The sequence below is a fragment of the Salmo trutta genome, chromosome 19 (assembly GCF_901001165.1).
Source record: "Salmo trutta chromosome 19, fSalTru1.1, whole genome shotgun sequence".
Lineage (NCBI taxonomy): Eukaryota > Metazoa > Chordata > Actinopteri > Salmoniformes > Salmonidae > Salmo > Salmo trutta.
The window spans coordinates 12,566,389-12,590,357 of NC_042975.1; the positions used below are offsets into that span (position 1 = coordinate 12,566,389).

The 23,969-nt window shown below is 47.1% G+C and overlaps 1 pseudogene; it reads left to right on the top strand.

Moving 5' to 3' along the window:
• The window catches only part of LOC115153999 (serine/threonine-protein kinase 32A-like), a 94,442-nt pseudogene that overhangs the window by 35,629 nt on the left and 34,844 nt on the right, over positions 1-23,969 (top strand).

Genomic DNA, 23,969 nt, shown 5'->3' on the forward strand with positions numbered 1-23,969 from the left:
GCCTTTTCTGGGAATTAGTTAGGGCCTAGAATAATGAGTGGTGTGGATGGATGGGTGAGTGGATAGGTGAGTAGATAGATAGATAGATAGATAGATAGATAGATAGATAGATAGATAGATAGATAGATAGATAGATAGATAGATAGATAGATAGATAGATAGATAGATAGATAGATAGATAGATAGATAGATAGATAGATAGATAGATAGATAGATAGATAGATAGATAGATAGATAGATAGATAGATAGATAGATAGATAGATAGATAGATAGATAGATAGATAGATAGGTGGGTGGATGGGGGTGGATGGATGGGTGGGTGGAAGGATGGATGGATGGATGGATGGATGGATGGGTGAGTGGATGGATGGATGGATGGATGGAAGGAAGGAAGGAAGGAAGGATGGAAGGAAGGAAGGAAGGATGGATGGGTGGGTGGGTGGGTGGAAGGATGGATGGATGGATGGATGGATGGATGGATGGGTGGATGGGTGGATGAGTGGATGGGCTCAGACTGCACACACCTGACAGGCCTTTTACTTTGGATGGAACGGTCCAACCAGAGTGTGTTGAAGTGGTGTTTCCATCGCTAGCCACTAATGAATTGCCTTTTCTGGGAATTAGTTAGGGCCTAGAATAATGAGTGGTGTAAGCTCGCCAGTACCGTATGTTTCATAAGGGATATTCTTTTGCCATCTGTGAGCCTTGAAGACCTTTGTGATGGTTGACTGAGATATGTTCACTCTCCTCTTTCATTACAAGCCTCACACTGAATGTGAATAGAACTCCTTCACCTCTTGGATATTGGCAACCAAGGTAATTGTGTTGAATAAATATGCTATGTCATAGGCTGACAATTTTCTTCTTCTTTTCTCTTTCACCTCCTCCTCCTCCTCCTCCTCCTCCACAACTTCCATATCTTACTTCACCTCCTCCTCCACATCCTTTTTAACCTCCTCCCCCTCCCCCACCTCCTCCTCCTCCACAACCTCCTCCTCCACCTCTTACTTCTCAACCACCTCCTCCTCCCCCTCCTCGTCCTCCTCCACAACCTCCTCCTCCACCTCTTACTTCTCAACCACCTCCTCCTCCTCGTCCCCCTCCCCATCCTCCTTCTCCTCCACAACCTCCTCCTCCACCTCTTACTTCTCATCCACCTCCTCTTCCCCCTCCCCGTCCTCCTCCTCCTCCTCCACAACCTCCTCCTCCACCTCTTACTTCTCAACCACCTCCCCCTCCCCGTCCTCCTCCTCCTCCTCCACAACCTCCTCATCCACCTCTTACTTCTCAAACACCTCCTCCACCTCCTCCTCTCCCTCCTCCTCCACCTCTTCCTTATCCATGCCCTCCCCCTCCTCCCTCCCCCTCCTCTCCTGTAGGTACTCATTCCAAGACGAGGAGGACATGTTCATGGTAGTGGACCTGTTGCTGGGAGGAGACCTGCGCTACCACCTCCAGCAGAATGTTCACTTCTCAGAGAACACTGTCAAGCTGTACATCTGTGAGATCGCCCTGGCGCTGGGCTACCTCCGCAGCAAACGCATCATCCACAGGTGAGTGAGAGAGAAACCTCCCTCATCTTCATCATCACGTCACTGTCATCCACAGCTAAGAGAGACAGATCAGAGCTGACCGGTACTCACAGTTGCCACAGCCCTTAGAGGACGTACTCTCCTCCAATGTCCCTTCAATGTTCAATCTCCATCTATAGGCCCAGAAACATAGATACTTTATTCAATGTTGGAATGCTGCCATGCCGAAGCATCAGACACCCACTGTCAACAAGCCAACATACAGAGATGGCTACCACCCAAAAGCATCACTCAAATTATTTTACGTAACTGTCAAAGAATTTGACTATCCTGTCATTCATTGTGACAGATTGGACTGACCTGAAATACCTTTGATTGTACTTTGATGTGAGCCACCACACACAGATCAGATCCGCCTGGAGAGAGAGAGGGGTTGACTTGATGATAAGTCAAGAAACACGTAACACGCCACACACATGCCAGGCGGAGACTTTCCTCAGGTTGGATGATCGCCCTCCACCTCTGTGCAGAGCAACAGCATGATAATCATGGAGAAAAGCCTTTTCAGACCTGGACAAATGGGAGGCTTCAGGGTTCCAGAGTGCTAATTAATTACATGCAGGATAACAAATTACATCATTTAGTATGAGGACTTAATGCTTTTCTATCTATCCATGCTGAAACCACTGTGAGCAAATACAGGTAACTGCCAAAATAAAGGAAACACCAACATAGTGTCTTAATAGGGCGTTGGGCCACCACGAGCCACCAGAACAGCTTCAATGAGCCTCGGCATAGATTCTACAAGTGTCTTGAACTCTACTGGAGAGATGTGACACCATTGTTCCATACGAAATTCCATCATTTGGTGTTTTGTTGATGGAGGTGGAAAACGCTGTCTCCCATAAGTGTTCAGTTGGGTTGAGATCTGGTGACTGAGACATACACACACAGCAGTGGAGGCTGTTGAGGGGAGGACGGCTCATATTAATGGCTGGAAAGGAGCGAATGGAATTGCATCAAACACATGGAAACCATGTGTTTGATGTTGTTGATACCTTTCCACTTATTAATCTCCAGCCATTACCACGTGCCAGGCCTCCCTAATTAAAGTGCCACCTACCTCCTGTGTCACACACACACACCCTTTAAACCCACAATGCACCTTTGAGACCCCTCTTTCAAAGTCACTGAGAGCTCTTCTTCTACCCATGGTAGCCAAAATAGTGGGTAACTGGGCATTTTTATACATGACCCTAAGCATGATGGTATGTTAATTACTTAACTCAGGAACCACACCTGTGTGGAAGCAGCTGCTTTCAATATACTTTGTATCCCTCATTTACTCAAGTGTTTACTTTATTTTGGCAGTTACCTGTAGATCAGATTTGTCATTTCTCAGTACATTCCTCATTAATCGATTCAATGGGAATATTTTATATTTCTGTAATTCCATTCCAACAAAAAACATCTCCATAGATAAGTAGGTGTTTGGGAGATTAAATCAACCGCTTTCAATCTGCATTTATTACGGGGAAAGGAAGAGGCTGGTATTCAAATGTTCATCTCATCTGTATGTAAATTGAATAGATCATTTGATTGGGAGGCTGTGTGCTCACTGTAGCTTTCTGAGTGGGTGCACATATTCAGTGTGTGTGTTTGTGTATGTATCTGCTGATGATACCCTGGCCTTGAGCAGAATCTCTATCCGGTATACAGAATCCTATGACTCATGACTGATGATTCATAATGACAATGTTGATGACGACATTGCAATCATACACTGATACAGCCTGTCCTCAGAGCCAAACGAAACATATTTTACGTATTTCTGAGCACCTTCAAGACATATAACACCTACTAATGGTCTAGTCTAGTTACTTTAGACCAGGGATGGGCAACTGGCGGCCAACGCGGACCAATTTCCCAAAAAAGGAACTCAGTCGGGGTCTCAGCTTACTGTTGCGAGTTAGAATAGTAGAATACACAAGGTGCAATTTCAACATGTGGTTGTGCATTAGCAGTATTTCTCTTGTTATGTCAGTCTCTGACAGTCAGCCTATTAGCCCATGTCAGCTAAATTTGTTTATATTGGTAATTTAGTCTAGCGGCCAGCAAAAGGAGTAGAATTGTCACGCGGATTACGCTGGAGAGACGAAGCAGGTACGGGGAGTCAAACATTTAATAAAGAACGGACATGGAACAAGACAGTAACAGCGTCAGCAAACTGGTAACACAAACAAAAAAACAATTAATGCAGCAGCAGGGAACAGAGCAAGGGAATTGACAAATATAGGGGAGGAAATAAACAGGTGATGAATGAGTCCAGGTGAGTCCAGGTGGGGAAGAGCGGGAGCAGACGTGACAGTACTAACCACTCTTATCACACTCCTGCCTGTTCGTTGGGCTCCCACGCCCCAACCGGCTTGCCCAGCGCCCATGTCTCGGCCGGTTCGCCAGGGTGGGACGCCAGGTGGCGCCCCAAGAGGGGGGGGTACTGTCACGTCTGCTCCCGCTCTTCCCCCCCTGGCGCTTGAGGGCGCCAGGTTGCCCTGCCTCACGCACTCCTTCCATCCATTGAGCACACCTGCCTTCCCTCGTAACGCGCATCAGCGATTTTGGACTCACCTGGACTCATTCATCTGTTTATTTCCTCCCCTATATTTGTCAGTTCCCCAGCTCTGTTCCCCGCTGCTGCATGAATTGTTTTTTGTCTTTGTTAGCCTTGTGCTGACACTGTTCCTGTCTCGTTCCATGTCCGTTTCATATTAAATGTTTGACTCCCCGTACCTGCTTCGTCTCTCCAGCGTCATCCCATGTGACAAGAATTGCATGAAATTTGTTATAAAATTGCAAACATTTCTCTCCACCCTATAGCACAATGTGCAGAATTACAGGAAATGACCTATTAAAACTGCACATTTTTCTCTCCGTCCCATGGCAATGTGAGTAGAATTGCATGAAATGAATTATACAATTTTAAAATCTTTTCTCTGCCCCATGTCTAAATGTTTAGCTTTGCAGCAAACTTGCTTTAACACTGCAGTATTTTCTCTATGCCCTATGACAAAATGTGTGGAATTACAGGAAATTAACTCTAAAACTTAAATTTTTTCCCTCTGCTGTCAAGAAGTAGGCCACTAAAATGTTTTGCTCGGAAGGTGGCCCCACTCCCTTCAAAGTTGCCCATCCCTGCTCGACGGAAACGAAAGGAGGGAGGCATTTCAGCTAACCCGTATTCTAAATTTAACCTATTTCACTTAACCTGCTACATAAATTATCCTAACTTTTGTCGTTATAGTTTCCCTAAACGCCAATGTAAATTCTCCCCATAATTCTCCTTTGTTGCTACTGCGCAATAAGCAACCTGGTCTCAGAGAAAGACGTATAATACTATACATCCACCAAGATAAGGTACATCATCCAATTCGTATGCTATTGTATGACCAAGAAAGATACATGATACTATACGTCCTATAATTCATATGATATTGTACAACCGCTATTCCATTCATTATGTAACCAAACATACTGTAATATATCATACTAAATGGAGTGTCACAGATTTACCTACAGAATAATATGAATTACCCCAAGACCAGTTTTACCTTTTCACAATAGATACAGGGAGTGCCTCTATTGCCATCAGGGTAGCAAAGCACCAAGGCCTGTTTTGTCAGTACCTTCTCATGGGGTTTTCAATTATTAACACTAAGACGCATCTCAATTAGTAGCATCTTCAGAGACGATCCCCTCCAAACAACACAAGTGGAAAAAGGGATTGGAGTTGTGAGGTGTGAGAAGGGAAGTGGTAGAGCTGTGGTGTTATTGACTCACTCCCCAGTCCCCACAGCAGCTTCATTTAGATGGTTGGAATCAGAGGGGAAGACAAGCAAGTGGTATTAAAAAGGGTGGACGTGGGGAGCAGCATTATCACCACAGGCCAGGACCTGTAGGAAGGGAAGTGGTGGAGCTGTGGCGTTATTGACTCACTCATTTCTGTAGCTTCTGCACTTTGATCAACAGTGATTGGTCAAAAGACCACTTAGTGAAAAAAAAATCTCAGAATTGGCCTACCTGTGTAAATGCAACCTACAATAAGTGAACTGAGAAACACATTATGTGAGCCCTGATTCCCCTTCAGGTGTTTCTCAGTTTACTTAGGTTGTGTTTACACAGGCAGACCAATTCTGAGATTTTCTTCACTAAGTGGTCATTTGACCAATCAGATCAGCTGTGAAAAGATCTGATGTGGAAAGATCTGATGTGATTGGTCAAAAGACCAATGAGTGGAAAAAATCTCAGAATTGGGCTACCTGTGTAAACACAGTTTTTGTGACCAAATGATTTTAACTTATCAATAGGATTTCTTATTTCATACTGAAGTAAGTTCCTGTTGGGTTGTTGAGTAGTGGTCTACAGCACATGATGAAAACTCACTCTCCCATAACTAACTGTAGTGTGGAGAGGGTGATGTAGAGCAGATGCTTGGTCTCGGTGTGTGTTGCACAACGATTACAGATTATGTCCTTACATGAGATAAGATAGCATTTGACAGATTATGGCACCCCGTTGTCCATTGCTTCAGACTAAGACAGTGGGTAGCCGTTTCTTCTTCTGGAGCTCAGTAAATATATGGTTCTCAGAATGTGATAGCTGGGAAATGATCTGTTTCGACATCAGAAATCATATTGCGTCTGGAATGAAGTTAGATATTTGCTTGCTGTGGAGGTTTTAAACTAAAAACAGAAGTGCCACAGATACTGCTGCCACAGAGACTGGAGATATCTATTGTTTTTATGTTCTCAGATGGAATTATTAGCCACAGTTATACGGTGTTGCAGTGCTCCTCTCCATTCAACAGACTACAGCACTGTGAAAGTGGAGCATGGCTATGAACAAGGCTGTGCTCTGAGCTCTGGGAGAGAAAGAGCCGTCTCCTGCTTTACACAGAGGCAGACGAGCTGTAGAGATGCCCTCTGGCTCTCACACTGAAGCTACAGACACATCCAGGCTATGTTTAGAGGAAAGATACAGTCAGAGGGGCAAATGTGATTGTGAAGCCTCAATCCTGCACCTAAAGGCAACAGCACTGGATGCATAATCACATTTCAGTCCAGTCTCACTATCTCTTTTGGAAGTCATTCCATGTAGAATGTCTTTCAAGGCTGGCTCTATGTTTATTCACATTGCTATCAAATGAAGCATAGTAAGCCACAGCTGTTCTCTCGTGTTTATTTCCAACACCGCTGGCTGATCTCACCAGGGAGGTGTTCACATGCTGGGAGTGTGTATCTGTTCTCTGACTCTCTCCAAATCATTTTGTTCCATATCCTAATGTCATTTTTCTACGCCTGTTGCATCATGTGGATGTCTGTTGTTCTGATGCTCTTGGAGAGCTTTTTCGCTGTCTTTCAGCCTGGTTTGGTTTTCGTGAGTGCAGATCTTTCCTTTACACTCAGATGAGAGCTGGATTTTTCAGCTGCTCACCTCAGCCCAGCTAAGCTTTGTTCTGCTCGGATGTGCTCTGCGCAGCACAGCCTCAAACTGGCACAGTGTGTCTTTCTGGTTCCCTGTGTGATGTGACACTGACCAGACATGTGCTGTTCCATCATCAATCTCCGCACAGCTCTATCAACGCTCTCTGTGTCCCTGGCTTGGCTTCAGCAACACCCAGAGCCCAGACCCATTATCTCTCTGCTGCTCAAACTCACAGCTCTATCAGGGCTCTCTGTGTCCCTGGCTTGGCTTCATCCAGAGCCCAGACCCATTATCTCTCTGCTGCTCAAACTCACAGCTCTATCAGGGCTCTCTGTGTCCCTGGCTTGGCTTCACCCAGAGCCCAGACCCATTATCTCTCTGCTGCTCAAACTCACAGCTCTATCAGGGCTCTCTGTGTCCCTGGCTTGGCTTCACCCAGAGCCCAGACACATTATCTCTCTGCTGCTCAAACTCACAGCTCTATCAGGGCTCTCTGTGTCCCTGGCTTGGCTTCACCCAGAGCCCAGACACATTATCTCTCTGCTGCTCAAACTCACAGCTCTATCAGGGCTCTCTGTGTCCCTGGCTTGGCTTCACCCAGAGCCCAGACCCATTATCTCTCTGCTGCTCAAACTCACAGCTCTATCAGGGCTCTCTGTGTCCCTGGCTTGGCTTCACCCAGAGCCCAGACCCATTATCTCTCTGCTGCTCAAACTCACAGCTCTATCAGGGCTCTCTGTGTCCCTGGCTTGGCTTCACCCAGAGCCCAGACACATTATCTCTCTGCTGCTCAAACTCACAGCTCTATCAGGGCTCTCTGTGTCCCTGGCTTGGCTTCACCCAGAGCCCAGACACATTATCTCTCTGCTGCTCAAACTCACAGCTCTATCAGGGCTCTCTGTGTCCCTGGCTTGGCTTCACCCAGAGCACAGACCCATTATCTCTCTGCTGCTCAAACTCACAGCTCTATCAGGGCTCTCTGTGTCCCTGGCTTGGCTTCACCCAGAGCCCAGACCCATTATCTCTCTGCTGCTCAAACTCACAGCTCTATCAGGGCTCTCTGTGTCCCTGGCTTGGCTTCACCCAGAGCCCAGACCCATTATCTCTCTGCTGCTCAAACTCACAGCTCTATCAGGGCTCTCTGTGTCCCTGGCTTGGCTTCACCCAGAGCCCAGACCCATTATCTCTCTGCTGCTCAAACTCACAGCTCTATCAGGGCTCTCTGTGTCCCTGGCTTGGCTTCACCCAGAGCCCAGACCCATTATCTCTCTGCTGCTCAAACTCACAGCTCTATCAGGGCTCTCTGTGTCCCTGGCTTGGCTTCACCCAGAGCCCAGACACATTATCTCTCTGGTGCTCAAACTCACAGCTCTATCAGGGCTCTCTGTGTCCCTGGCTTGGCTTCACCCAGAGCCCAGACACATTATCTCTCTGCTGCTCAAACTCACAGCTCTATCAGGGCTCTCTGTGTCCCTGGCTTGGCTTCACCCAGAGCCCAGACCCATTATCTCTCTGCTGCTCAAACTCACAGCTCTATCAGGGCTCTCTGTGTCCCTGGCTTGGCTTCACCCAGAGCCCAGACACATTATCTCTCTGCTGCTCAAACTCACAGCTCTATCAGGGCTCTCTGTGTCCCTGGCTTGGCTTCACCCAGAGCCCAGACCCATTATCTCTCTGCTGCTCAAACTCACAGCTCTATCAGGGCTCTCTGTGTCCCTGGCTTGGCTTCACCCAGAGCCCAGACCCATTATCTCTCTGCTGCTCAAACTCACAGCTCTATCAGGGCTCTCTGTGTCCCTGGCTTGGCTTCACCCAGAGCCCAGACACATTATCTCTCTGCTGCTCAAACTCACAGCTCTATCAGGGCTCTCTGTGTCCCTGGCTTGGCTTCACCCAGAGCCCAGACACATTATCTCTCTGCTGCTCAAACTCACAGCTCTATCAGGGCTCTCTGTGTCCCTGGCTTGGCTTCACCCAGAGCCCAGACACATTATCTCTCTGCTGCTCAAACTCACAGCTCTATCAGGGCTCTCTGTGTCCCTGGCTTGGCTTCACCCAGAGCACAGACCCATTATCTCTCTGCTGCTCAAACTCACAGCTCTATCAGGGCTCTCTGTGTCCCTGGCTTGGCTTCACCCAGAGCCCAGACACATTATCTCTCTGCTGCTCAAACTCACAGCTCTATCAGGGCTCTCTGTGTCCCTGGCTTGGCTTCACCCAGAGCCCAGACACATTATCTCTCTGCTGCTCAAACTCACAGCTCTATCAGGGCTCTCTGTGTCCCTGGCTTGGCTTCACCCAGAGCCCAGACCCATTATCTCTCTGCTGCTCAAACTCACAGCTCTATCAGGGCTCTCTGTGTCCCTGGCTTGGCTTCACCCAGAGCCCAGACACATTATCTCTCTGCTGCTCAAACTCACAGCTCTATCAGGGCTCTCTGTGTCCCTGGCTTGGCTTCACCCAGAGCCCAGACCCATTATCTCTCTGCTGCTCAACCTCACAGCTCTATCAGGGCTCTCTGTGTCCCTGGCTTGGCTTCACCCAGAGCCCAGACACATTATCTCTCTGGTGCTCAAACTCACAGCTCTATCAGGGCTCTCTGTGTCCCTGGCTTGGCTTCACCCAGAGCCCAGACACATTATCTCTCTGCTGCTCAAACTCACAGCTCTATCAGGGCTCTCTGTGTCCCTGGCTTGGCTTCACCCAGAGCCCAGACCCATTATCTCTCTGCTGCTCAAACTCACAGCTCTATCAGGGCTCTCTGTGTCCCTGGCTTGGCTTCACCCAGAGCCCAGACACATTATCTCTCTGCTGCTCAAACTCACAGCTCTATCAGGGCTCTCTGTGTCCCTGGCTTGGCTTCACCCAGAGCCCAGACCCATTATCTCTCTGCTGCTCAAACTCACAGCTCTATCAGGGCTCTCTGTGTCCCTGGCTTGGCTTCACCCAGAGCCCAGACCCATTATGTCTCTGCTGCTCAAACTCACAGCTCTATCAGGGCTCTCTGTGTCCCTGGCTTGGCTTCACCCAGAGCCCAGACACATTATCTCTCTGCTGCTCAAACTCACAGCTCTATCAGGGCTCTCTGTGTCCCTGGCTTGGCTTCACCCAGAGCCCAGACACATTATCTCTCTGCTGCTCAAACTCACAGCTCTATCAGGGCTCTCTGTGTCCCTGGCTTGGCTTCACCCAGAGCCCAGACACATTATCTCTCTGCTGCTCAAACTCACAGCTCTATCAGGGCTCTCTGTGTCCCTGGCTTGGCTTCACCCAGAGCACAGACCCATTATCTCTCTGCTGCTCAAACTCACAGCTCTATCAGGGCTCTCTGTGTCCCTGGCTTGGCTTCACCCAGAGCACAGACCCATTATCTCTCTGCTGCTCAAACTCACAGCTCTATCAGGGCTCTCTGTGTCCCTGGCTTGGCTTCACCCAGAGCCCAGACACATTATCTCTCTGCTGCTCAAACTCACAGCTCTATCAGGGCTCTCTGTGTCCCTGGCTTGGCTTCACCCAGAGCCCAGACACATTATCTCTCTGCTGCTCAAACTCACAGCTCTATCAGGGCTCTCTGTGTCCCTGGCTTGGCTTCACCCAGAGCCCAGACCCATTATCTCTCTGCTGCTCAAACTCACAGCTCTATCAGGGCTCTCTGTGTCCCTGGCTTGGCTTCACCCAGAGCCCAGACACATTATCTCTCTGCTGCTCAAACTCACAGCTCTATCAGGGCTCTCTGTGTCCCTGGCTTGGCTTCACCCAGAGCCCAGACACATTATCTCTCTGGTGCTCAAACTCACAGCTCTATCAGGGCTCTCTGTGTCCCTGGCTTGGCTTCACCCAGAGCCCAGACCCATTATCTCTCTGCTGCTCAAACTCACAGCTCTATCAGGGCTCTCTGTGTCCCTGGCTTGGCTTCACCCAGAGCCCAGACCCATTATCTCTCTGCTGCTCAAACTCACAGCTCTATCAGGGCTCTCTGTGTCCCTGGCTTGGCTTCACCCAGAGCACAGACCCATTATCTCTCTGCTGCTCAAACTCACAGCTCTATCAGGGCTCTCTGTGTCCCTGGCTTGGCTTCACCCAGAGCCCAGACACATTATCTCTCTGCTGCTCAAACTCACAGCTCTATCAGGGCTCTCTGTGTCCCTGGCTTGGCTTCACCCAGAGCCCAGACACATTATCTCTCTGCTGCTCAAACTCATTTGTTAAAGGAAGATGAACATCTGACATATGTCAACATGTTCTCATCCCATAGTATGATGACTCATGAGAATGATGGTTCTGGGAGGATGTAACTCACTGGGCACAAACATCCGTTCAACGTCTAGTTTTCATTTACATTTCGTTGAGTTCTGTCAATTCAATGTCAAAATGTCAATTCAACATGAAATCAACAAAACATTTCACCATGTCTTTGGATTTAGATTCAAAGTTGGGTGAAAAAAAGACTACATTTCCTGACGTTGATTGCTTTTTTATAAATCCAATCAGTTTTCCACATTGATTCAACGTCATCACATATCATTTTTTGGTTGAAATGGCGTGGAAACACTGTTGATTCAACCAGTTTGTGCCTGGTGGGAAAGCTGTTTTGTTCCAAATGAAAAGTTTTGTTCTGTATTTAGAGTCTGCATAAATATTTCACAACAGGAGGAGACTGTATGTCTTCGTATTTCAGATGGGGAGGCAGGTATAGCACGGCCTTAGAAGGGACATTTAACATCCTTTAAAATCACAACAGTGGATTTGTGAACATTTGTTTACTGGGAGCACGACAACATATTTTCCCTCTAGTCTACCCTAAAAGATCTACAATTACCTGCTTGTGTATTGCAGTGTACAGCCTTGTCGGAGCGTTCACATTTGGTGAACTTTGATCGTTCTCCCTGAGCTTGAGTTAGTAAATAATTCATCAGTAATAATTGGGATTCAGAAAGCCGTGCCTCAGAATGCCATGTTCAAAGAGGCGCTCTCCAAAGACCAACTGACTCAAACCGGACGAAATTAGACGGGAGCCAGCTGAACACGTACTCGTCAGGCAGTGAAATTCAAGCATTGTGTCTATGAATAAGAAATACTGTAGCATCAACCTCATCCACTCGGCCACGTAGCCTGTGACAGAGCTATTGTTATCATTAGTATTATTTCACTGATCAAACTCAAGTGAATGAAAGCTCTGCTTCAGCTTAAACCCTGTTATTGGGATTGAGACGGTTAGTGTTAGCTGTAAATTGCTTCCTGTGGCTAGTTGAGGTTTCCCTGCACGTTCAAAGCTTCTACTGTCTGTCAGTCTGATGATTCCTCTCTTGGCTGGTGGGCGTGGCCAGCTGGCTGTTGCTGAGTGCTGGATGACTGGTGCTCCCTCTCTGTGCTGCCTGCTCTGCTCTGGGACATCATGGGGCAGGACATCCCCTAAGGCCTGGTGGCTCTCTGTGCTGTCTGCTCTGCTCTGGGACATCATGGGGCAGGACATCCCCTAAGGCCTGGTGGCTCTCTGTGCTGCCTGCTCTGCTCTGGGACATCATGGGGCAGAGCATCCCCTAAGGCCTGGTGGCTCTCTGTGCTGCCTGCTCTGCTCTGGGACATCATGGGGCAGAGCATCCCCTAAGGCCTGGTGGCTCTCTGTGCTGCCTGCTCTGCTCTGGGACATCATGGGGCAGGACATCCCCTAAGGCCTGGTGGCTCTCTGTGCTGCCTGCTCTGCTCTGGGACATCATGGGGCAGGACATCCCCTAAGGCCTGGTGGCTCTCTGTGCTGCCTGCTCTGCTCTGGGACATCATGGGGCAGAGCATCCCCTAAGGCCTTGTGGCTCTCTGTGCTGTCTGTGCACTAGCCTTCCACAATAGTGAAGGAGTCATCAAAGCAGTCCTCATTAGGAGTGGGCTGTGTACACAGATGATGCTGCAAAACCCAACAGCCCGATGGACCCAAGCAGTATGTGTCCGTGTTTGTGTGTATCATGTGTGCGTTTGAGGGTGACTTATCATCAAGGCAGGTGTACGATTGACCCTCCCAACCCCCCTCCAGGCTGATCTGACCTGTGTGTGGTGGAGCACAAAAGAGCAATTTAAGGTATTTGGGGTCAGTCCCAGCTGTCATCTGTTTCCCTGTATCAGAGGGGTATCAGTTGACCGGGTGCAGTTTCTGCTTACCCTTCTCATCCTGATAGCTGGTGTAATGAGATCATTAGATCCAGGTAATAGGTTGTTGGACTAGTCAAGCGAGAGAAAAGCCAGGCGGATCAGTTGCACTGCCCTTCAACACCACCCTTCCATCGCTGCCTCGGCAGAATCACTAATGAGCCTCACTTAGGACGGGAAGAACACAACAAAGGTCCATCCCAAATGGCATAGGGACGGGCATTTAACATGTTTTGACTGTAACCATTACAGATAACAATTCCTCATTTATCATAACCATTACTGATAACAATTCCTCATTTATCATAACCATTACAGATAACAATTCCTCATTTATCATAACCATTACTGATAACAATTCCTCATTTATCATAACCATTACTGATAACAATTCCTCATTTATCATAACCATTACAGATAACAATTCCTCATTTATCATAACCATTACAGATAACAATTCCTAATTTATCATAACCATTACAGATAACAATTCCTCATTTATCATAACCATTACTGATAACAATTCCTAATTTATCATAACCATTACAGATAACAATTCCTAATTTATCATAACCATTACAGATAACAATTCCTAATTTATCATAACCATTACAGATAACAATTCCTAATTTATCATAACCATTACAGATAACAATTCCTCATTTATCATAACCATTACAGATAACAATTCCTCATTTATCATAACCATTACAGATAACAATTCCTCATTTATCATAACCATTACTGTCACAGGATCCAACGAAAGTGGCGCCCCTCCTCGGTCGGGCGGCGCTCGCCGGTCGTCGTCGCCGGCCTATTAGCTGCCACCGATCGTTGTTTCAGTTTCGTTTAGTTTGTCTGTCTGTTCCGCACCTGTTTTGTGTATGTCATTAGTGGGGACTTATTTAATGTGTGTTTTCAGTTGGGATTTTTGTGCGGGATTGTTTGTTGTCCACTCAGGACGGTGGGCCTGTGAATGTAGTTGCTTCGCTAGTCGTATTTTGGATGTTTTTGTGTTTTGTGCTGGCTGACGTTTTATTTTCTCTCTCCGGACCGTTTTGCCCTGTGTTTTGGGTTGGGCATTATTATTACGCGCCCTTCTGTTTTGGCGTGACCAGTTTGTTGCCGGAGAAAATAAAGACTGTATACTTTACCTCTGCTCTCTGCGCCTGACTCCAACCACCACTCCTAGAAGCATCTGACAATTACAGATAACAATTCCTAATTTATCATAACCATTACAGATAACAATTCCTCATTTATCATAACCATTACTGATAACAATTCCTCATTTATCATAACCATTACAGATAACAAATCCTAATTGCTCAGTTGCCCCATAAATATTCAGTTAATAAAAAAATAAGTCCAATTTAAGATGAATTTATTTAAACCATAATATCAACTGGTTATAATATTGTGGAACACAATCTTCAAAAAAGCAGTAAGCTCAGAAGTTGTGCTTGCTTGTATAAGCCTGTGGCTGTTCAATGCCATACCCTTGTTTTGTTAATTTAGCAGACAAGATGCTCTTATACTGAACACAATTAATATAAATGCAAAATGCAGGGACTAGGAGACTAGTCAGGATTGAGGGAAAGATGAACGGAGCACAGAGATCCTTGACGGAAATCTGCTCCAGAGCGCCCAGGACCTCAGACTAGAGCGAAGGTTCACCTTCCAACAGGATGACAACCCTAAGCACACAGCCAAGAAAAAGCAGGAGTGACTTCGGGACAAGTCTCTGAATGTTCTTGAGTGGCCCAGCCAGAGCCCGGACTTGAACTCGATCGAACATCTCTGGGGGTACCTGAAAATAGCTGTGCAGCGATGCTCCCCATCCAACTTGACAGAGCTTGAGAGGATCTGCAGAGAAGATTGGGAAAACTCCCCAAATAAAGGTGTACCAATCTTGTAGTGTCATACCCAAGAAGACTCAAGGTTGTAATCGCTGCCAAAGATGCTTCAACAAAGTACTGAGTAAAGGGTCTGAATACTTATGTAAATGGGTTATTTCATTTTTTTTACATATATATAAGTTAGCAAACATTTCTAAAAACCTGTTTTTGCTTCGTCCTTATGGGGTATTGTGTTTAGATTGATGAGGATACATCAGGCCCTTGAATAGTCCCTCAGCCAGCTGGCTGTCAATACATCAGGCTCTTGAATAGTCCCTCAGTCAGCTTGCTGTCGATACATCAGTTCCTTGAATAGTCCCTCAGCCAGCTGGTTGTCGATACATCAGGCCCTTGAATAGTCCCTCAGCCAGCTGGCTGTCGATACATCAGGCCCTTGAATAGTCCCTCAGTCAACTGGCTGTCGATACATCAGGCCCTTGAATAGTCCCTCAGCCAGCTGGCTGTCGATACATCAGGACCTTAAATAGCCCCTCAGCCAGCTGACTGTTGATACATCAGGCCCTTGAATAGTCCCTCAGCCAGCTGGCTGTGGATAGATCAGGCACTTGAATAGCCCCTCAGCCAGCTCGCTGTTGATACATCAGGCCCTTGAATAGTCCCTCAGCCAGCTGGCTGTCGATACATCAGGCCCTTGAATAGTCCCTCAGCCAGCTGGCTATCGATACATCAGGCCCTTGAATAGTCCCTCAGCCAGCTGGCTGTCGATACATCAGGCCCTTGAATAGTCCCTCAGCCAGCTGGCTGTCGATACATCAGGCCCTTGAATAGTCCCTCAGCCAGCTGGCTGTCAATACATCAGGCCCTTGAATAGTCCCTCAGTCAACTGGTTGTCGATACATCAGGCCCTTGAATAGTCCCTCAGCCAGCTGGCTGTCGATACATCAGGCCCTTGAATAGTCCCTCAGCCAGCTGGCTGTCAATACATCAGGCCCTTGAATAGTCCCTCAGCCAGCTGGCTGTCCATACATCAGGCCCTTGAATAGTCTCTCAGTCAGCTGGCTGTCGATACATCAGGCCCTTGAATAGTCCCTCAGATGGCTGTCGATACATCAGGCCCTTGAATAGTCCCTCAGTCAATTGGTTGTCGATACATCAGGGCCTTGAATAGTCTCTCAGTCAGCTGGCTGTCGATACATCAGGCCCTTGAATAGTCCCTCAGATGGCTGTCGATACATCAGGCCCTTGAATAGTCTCTCAGCCAGCTGGCTGTCAATACATCAGGCCCTTGAATAGTCCCTCAGCCAGCTGGCTGTCGATACATCAGGCCCTTGAATAGCCCCTCAGATGGCTGTCAATACATCAGGCCCTTGAATAGTCTCTCAGTCAGCTTGCTGTCGATACATCAGGCCCTTGAATAGGCCCTCAGATGGCTGTCGATACATCAGGCCCTTGAATAGTCTCTCAGTCAGCTTGCTGTCGATACATCAGGCCATCTGTTTCTCATCTCTAATTGCTGGAATATTACAGTATTACAGAATATTACAGTCCTAATGAATTTGTAGTGCGAGATGAGGGCCCAGTGCGCAGCTGTCACACTGGAAATATGGAAATGAATAAAGCTGGTCAGCCCATGCCATTACAACTCCCAGGGAGAGGGGACTGACCAGTGGAGGTGATTGTGATTAGGCTTCTAGCTACACCAGTAATGAGTGGGCAGACACAGGACAACAACACTGAAGGAGAGGGAGGCAATTTGGGTCTAAACTATTCTGGTCCCAGATCCGCGTGTGCTTTATTTAAGTCCTCTCACTGTCATTGTCATTCAGTATCTGCCATCATACCTACTGATCTGGGACCAGGCTCGGTCTGAACACCAGAATTGTTCAACTCCAGCACATGCTATCATCACAAATCTTCTACTGATATAAGTCTATGAACGAGGAGCACGGCCAAGGTAATTGCCTGTGTAATGTGGTCTGTGTGTAGCTTGTGTAGAGGAGTCAGGCGCAGGACAGCAGATATGAGTAAATAAACGTAATTTACTCAAAGATAGACAAATATAATACAATAAAGCGAGCCCACATAACGGACGTATTACATACAAACAATTACTCACAAACAAACATGTTGGAATAATGAACAAGTAATTGGGGAATTGAAACCAGGTGTGTAAGACAAAGACAAAACAAATGGAAAATGAAAAGTGGATTGGCGATGGCTAGAAGGCCGGTGACGTCGACCGCCGAACGCCGCCCGAACAAGGAGAGGGACCGACTTCGGCGGAAGTCGTGGCAGCCTGGGCAGAGAGCGAATTATAGCATGAAATTCACAGGACCGCCTATGTGCACATGCGAAGATAAAATGTTTTATGTACCTAATAATTAGTGGACAAACGTGCAGGTAGCCTAATTTCTGAAGTGGTTTGTTTGACAATAAGATGGTTGTGTTCATGCAAAATTAAAAGGTAATACAAAAAAACACAGTTAAATTACATTTAAAGACGTCATTTAATGGTCATTATTTTTATTACCTTTTAATTTGGCATGAACACAACCATTTTATTGTCAAACAAATCACTTAAGAAATGTGGCTACCTGCACGTTTGTCCACTAATTCCAGCATCCATTAATGGTGTAATGACATTTGGCGATTGTCATTGGGTTTACACTCTTGAAGCCTAAATTAATTGACAAAACAACCAATTTTGTAGAAAGAAAAGTTGGGACACCTGAAAATGGGCTGAGATACGGGACTGTCCCGGGATGACAAATGCAGCCACATAGACAACTTTTTTTTAACCATGATGCTGAGGTGGGGGTGTTCGTTTCATTTGGCTAAGCTTTTAATAAGCTTCATTTGGCTAAGCTTTTAATTTACTATTTACCACTGTAGCAGTGCACATTTTAAACAAGTAGTAGAAGTGTTCAATTCCAAAGTTTGACTTTGTTGCACTCATGTTTCATTCGGGGGTTCTGAGACCCCCCTGGGCCCCCCGTAATTCATACTCTGTGACTGGGTAATTTTTGTCAGACATTGCTCTGGGCTTTCGTCTTAGAAATATGCAGGCAGGGTGCTTGTTATTCATCTGAATAGAAAATGCAGAACAATAAACTGTGTTTTTTTAGAGAACAGGTGATAAAACCCCAGTGTTTGCATATCTAGAAATGGCTGTTGTCTGGGTGACAGCAGGGCTGTGTCGTGACTGGCTCTGGCTCTCACAGTCACACCTATAATCATCAGCAGGCTGTTGAGTGGCACTGCAGCAACCCCTGTCCTGTTGCTCCACAATGGCTGCCATGGCCTTTAAAGATAAAATACCTTTCCATCTGCCTCCTTTGAGGGAAATGTCAGCTAATTAAGCACAACACAACTGACCTTTTTAACCCCCATCCGGGCCCCGGGCTGGGTACACTGATGCCCCTGTAATGAGTGTGGTGCCAGCCACCCTACCCCACCCACCTGCAGCAGCGGGCACCCTTTGATATGCTAATCAACCCTGTCCTCTGATAGTGCAGTCAGAACTAATGACGCTACCAAGGTTCATGGACATGATCCCCCTGACAGGTGCTGCTGCTACTAGCCTGCTGTGTGATCTAGACTCGAGACGTTCAGCTGATCCAGTGTTATGATGATCATACAGTAATGTACTGTATGTCGTCAGCTGTCTCCTAGGCCCTGGACACATATGGCCTGATGTGATATGTCAAAGGTCAGTTAGGGGGTGCTTATATTTGTCCTGTTTCACGCATGTACAGTGGGGTGTGAAATGGACATGTGCTTTTTGCATATCCTACTCTTCCTGAGACTCCATGGAATCAGCTCCTCCTGAGACACTATGAGAGAGTGGGGTCACAGCATGGAATCAGCTAATTAGGGTTAAGTGCCTTGCTCAAAGGCAGATTTTTACCTAGTCAGCTCGGACTCCATCTCTAATATTTTCAGTTACTGGCCCAATGCTCTAACCACCAGGCTACCGGCCACTGTATATTGCATGAGAGTTTTTATTCAGCGAGTGAGATGACTATCCAAGGTTGGATGTCCTCCATTGAAATCAAAAATCAAATCAACCTTTATTTGTCACATGCGCTGAATACAACAAGTGTAGACCATACGGTGAAATGCTTACTTACAAGCCCTTAACCAACAGTGCAGTTCAAGAAGAGTGAATAAAATATTTACCAAATAAACTCAAATTAAAAATAATAAAATGTTACACAATAACATAACTTTAACGAGGCTATATACAGGGGGTACCGGCACCAAGTCAGTGTGCGGGGGTACAGGTTAGTTGAGGTAATTTGTACATGTAGGTAGGGGTGAAGTGACTATGCATAGATAATAAACAGCGAGAAGCAGCAGTGAAAAAAACAAATGGAGGGGGGTCAATGTAATAGTCCAGTGGCCATTTAATTAATTGTTCAGCAGTCTTATGGCTTGGCGGTAGAAGCTGTTGAGGAGCCTTTTGATCCTAGACATGGCGCTCCGGTACAACTTGCCATGCGGTAGCAGAGAAAACAGTCTATAACTTGGGTGACTGGAGTCTTTGACAATTTTATGGGCTTTCCTCTGACACCGCCTATTATATAGGTCCTGGATTGTAGGAAGCTTGGCCCCAGTGATGTACTGGGACGTACGCATTGCCCTCTGTAGTGCCTTACAGTCAGATGCCGAGCAGTTGCCATACCAAGCGGTGATGAAACTGGTCAGGATGCTCTCGATGGTGCAGCTGTAGAACTTTTTGAGGATCTGGGGACCCATCCCAAATCTTTTCAGTCTCCTGAGGGGAAAAGGTTTTGTTGTGCCCTCTTCATGACTGTCTTGGTGTGTTTGGACCATGATAGTTCGTTGGTGATGTGGACACTAAGGAACATGAAACTCTCAACCCGCTCCACTACAGCCCCGTTGATGTTAATGGGGGACTGTTTGGCCCGCCATTTCCTGTAGTCCATGATCAGCTCCTTTGTCTTGCTCCCATTGAGGGAGAGGTTGTTATCCTGGCACCACACTGCCAGTTCTCTGACCACCTCCCTATAGGCTGTGTCATAATGTTAGCGGTGGTGCTAACAATCTCAATCGCACTCCACACTGCCCTTTCCCATCTGGACAAAAGAAACACCTAAGTGAAAATGCTGTTTATTGACTACAGCTCAGCATTCAACACCATAGTGCCCACGAAGCTCATCACTAAGCTAAGGACCCTGGGACTAAACACCTCCCTCTGCAACTGGATCCTGGACTTCCTGATGGGCCGCCCCCAGCTGGTAAGGGTAGGCAACAACATGTCTGCCACGCTGATCCTCAACACTGGAGCCCATCAGGGGTGTGTACTTAGTCCCTTCCTGTACTCCCTGTTCACCCACGACTGCGTGGCCAAACACTGTTGTGTCAGCAGCAAACTTAATGATGGTGTTGGAGTCGTGTTTGGCCACGCAGTCGTGGGTGAACAGGGAGTACAGGAGGGGACTAAGTACACACCCCTGATGGGCTCCAGTGTTGAGGATCAGCGTGGCAGACATGTTGTTGCCTACCCTTACCAGCTGGGGGCGGCCCATCAGGAAGTCCAGGATCCAGTTGCAGAGGGAGGTGTTTAGTCCCAGGGTCCTTAGCTTAGTGATGAGCTTCGTGGGCACTATGGTGTTGAATGCTGAGCTGTAGTCAATAAACAGCATTTTCACTTAGGTGTTTCTTTTGTCCAGATGGGAAAGGGCAGTGTGGAGTGCGATTGAGATTGCGTCATCTGTGGATCTGTTGGGGCAAACTGGAGTGGGTCTAGGGTATCTGGGAGGATGCTGTTGATGTGAGCCATGACCAGCCTTTCAAAGCACTTCATGGTTACCGACGTGAGTGCTACGGAGCGGTAATCATTTAGGCAGGTTACCTTCGCTTCCTTGGCCACAGGGACTATGGCTGTCTGCTTGAAACATGTAGGTATTACAGACTCAGTCAGGGAGAGGTTGAAAATGTCAGTGAAGACACTTGCCAGTTGGTCCAAGTATGCTTTGAGTACACGTCCTGGTAATCCATCTGGCCCCGCGGCTTTGTGAAAGTTGACCTGTTTAAAGTTCTTGCTCACATCGGCTACCGAGAGCGTTATCACACAGTCATCCAGAACAGCTGGTGCTCTCGTGCATGCTTCAGTGTTGCTTGCCTCGAAGCGAGCATAAAAGGCATTTAGCTCGTCTGGTAGGCTCGCGTCACTGGGCAGCTCGCATCTGGGTTTCCCTTTGTAGTCCGTAATAGTTTTCAAGCCCTGCCACATCCGACGAGCGTCAGAGCCGGTGTAGTAGGATTCAATCTTAATCCTGTACTAACGCTTTGCTTGTTTGATGGTTCGTTTGAGTGCATAACGGGATTTCTTGTAAACGTCCCTGATTATTGTCCTGCTCCTTGAAAGCGGCAGCTCTAGCCGTTAGCTTGATGCGGATGTTGCCTGTAATCCATGGCTTCTGGTTGGGATATGTACGTACGGTATCTGTGGGGACGACGTCATCGATGCACTTATTGATGAAGCCGATGACTGAGGTGGTATACTCCTCAATGCCATTGGATGAATCCCGGAACATATTCCAGTCTGTGCCAGCAAAACAGTCCTGTAGCGTAGCATCCGCGTCATCTGACCTCTTCTGTATTGAGCGAGTCACTGGCACTTCCTGCTTTAGTTTTTGCTTGTAAGCATGAATTAGGAGGATAGAATTATGGTCAGATTTGCCAAATGGAGGGCGGGGGAGAGCTTTGTATGCATCTCTGTGTGTGGAGTAAAGGTGGTCTAGAGTTTTTTTCCCTCTAGTTGCACATGTGACATGCTGGTAAAATATTTGTAAAACTGATTTAAGTTTGCCTGCATTAAAGACCCCGGCCACTAGTAGCGCCACTTCTGGGTGAGCATTTTCTTGTTTGCTTATGGCCTTATAGAGTTGGTTGAGTGCGGTCTTAGTGCCAGCATCGGTCTGTGGTGGTAAATAGATGGCTACGAATAATATAGATGAGAACTCTCTTGGTAGATAGTGTGGTCTACAGCTTATAAGGTACTTTACCTCAGGCGAGCAATACCTCGAGACTTCTTTAATATTAGACATCGCGCACCAGCTGTTATTGACAAATAGACACACACCCCCACCCCTCGTCTTACCAGAGGTAGCTTTTCTGTCCTGCCGGTGCATGGAAAATCCCTCCAGCTCTATATTATCCGTGTCGTCGTTCAGCCACGACTCGGTGAAACATAAGATATTACAGTTGTTAATGTCCCGTTGGTAGGATAATTGTAATCGTAGGTCATCCATTTTATTTTCCAATGATTGCATGTTAGCAAGTAGAATGGATGGCAGTGGGAGTTTACTCACTCGCCTACGGATTCTCAAAAGGCCACGTCATCTTTTCCTTTTCTTCACGCAAATGACAGGGATTTGGGCCTGTTCCCGGAAGAGTAGTATATCCTCCTCGTCAGACTCGTTAAAGGAAAAAGCTTCTTCCAGTTCATGGTGAGTAAGCGATGTTCTGATGTCCAGAAGTTCTTTTCGCTCATAAGAGACAGTAGCAGCAACATTATGTACAAAATAAGTAAAAAAATAAGTTACAAACAACGCAAAAAAACGAACAAAATAGCACAATTGGTTAGGAGCATGTAAAACTTCAGCCATCCTCTTCGGCGCCATCTTATTAATCTCATTGCAGTCCTTTAAGGGTAATTGAGAAAATGAAATGGGCCTACTCTGTTTGATCAGAAGGACCATTTTGAGCAGCTTTGTGAAAATGAGAACTGAGGCAAAGCAGGGTTCCCTAACGAAATGAGAAAAAGTCTACATCACATTTGATTATCATACAATAGAGCAAAAACACAGTAGAGTTGTCCTTTGAAGTGGTTCTCTCTAAGTCTGTGTGAACTGTCGCCACTGCGGTTCTCATACAAAAAGGTCTGATCTGGTCCACACTTGTCCCTCTGCTCAGGTTGCTAAGGTGTTCCCATGGTCCTACCTGCTGGTTCTCACATACACACACACACACACACACACAGACACACACACACACACACACACACACACACACACACACACACACACACACACACACACACACACACACACACACACACACACACACACACACACACACACACACACACACATACACACAAACACCTGCTGCACAACACCCCTCTGTTTCACACACCCCAACTTGTCCCATTGCTCAAAGTAAATAAGTAATTATCCAGTGAATGATGGGTTGGCTGGAGATCAGTGTAGACACAGACCCATGCACCAAAAATATAAAGTGGGCCTTTTTTTGGCCTGGCTAGCCTTCCCCTTCTGACTGACAGACTGACAGACTGTCCTCTGGACTTGGCTGGAGATTCAGGCCCTATCCTTCACCTTCTGACTGACTGGCTGACAGGCTGTCCTCTGGACTGGGCTGGAGAATCAGGCCGTATCCTTTACATTTACATTTACGTCATTTAGCAGACGCTCTTATTTAGCGACTTTCAAATTGGTGCATTCACCTTATGATATCCAGTGGAACAACCACTTTACAATAGTACATCTATATCTTTTTTGGGGGGGGAGGGTGGGGGGGTGGGTTAGAAGGATTACTTTATCCTATCCCAGGTATTCCTTAAAGAGGTGGGGTTTCAGGTGTCTCCGGAAGGTGGTGATTGACTCCGCTGTCCTGGCGTCATGAGGGAGTTTGTTCCACCATTGGGGTGCCAGAGCAGTGAACAGTTTTGACTGGGCTGAGCGGGAACTGTGCTTCCGCAGAGGTAGGGTGGCCAGCAGGCCATAGGTGGATGAACGCAGTGCCCTTGTTTGGGTGTAGGGACTGATCAGAGCCTGAAGGTACGGAGGTGCCGTTCCCCTCACAGCTCCGTAGGCAAGCACCATGGTCTTGTAGCAGATGCGAGCTTCAACTGGAAGCCAGTGGAGTGTGCGGAGGAGCGGGGTGACGTGAGAGAACTTGGGAAGG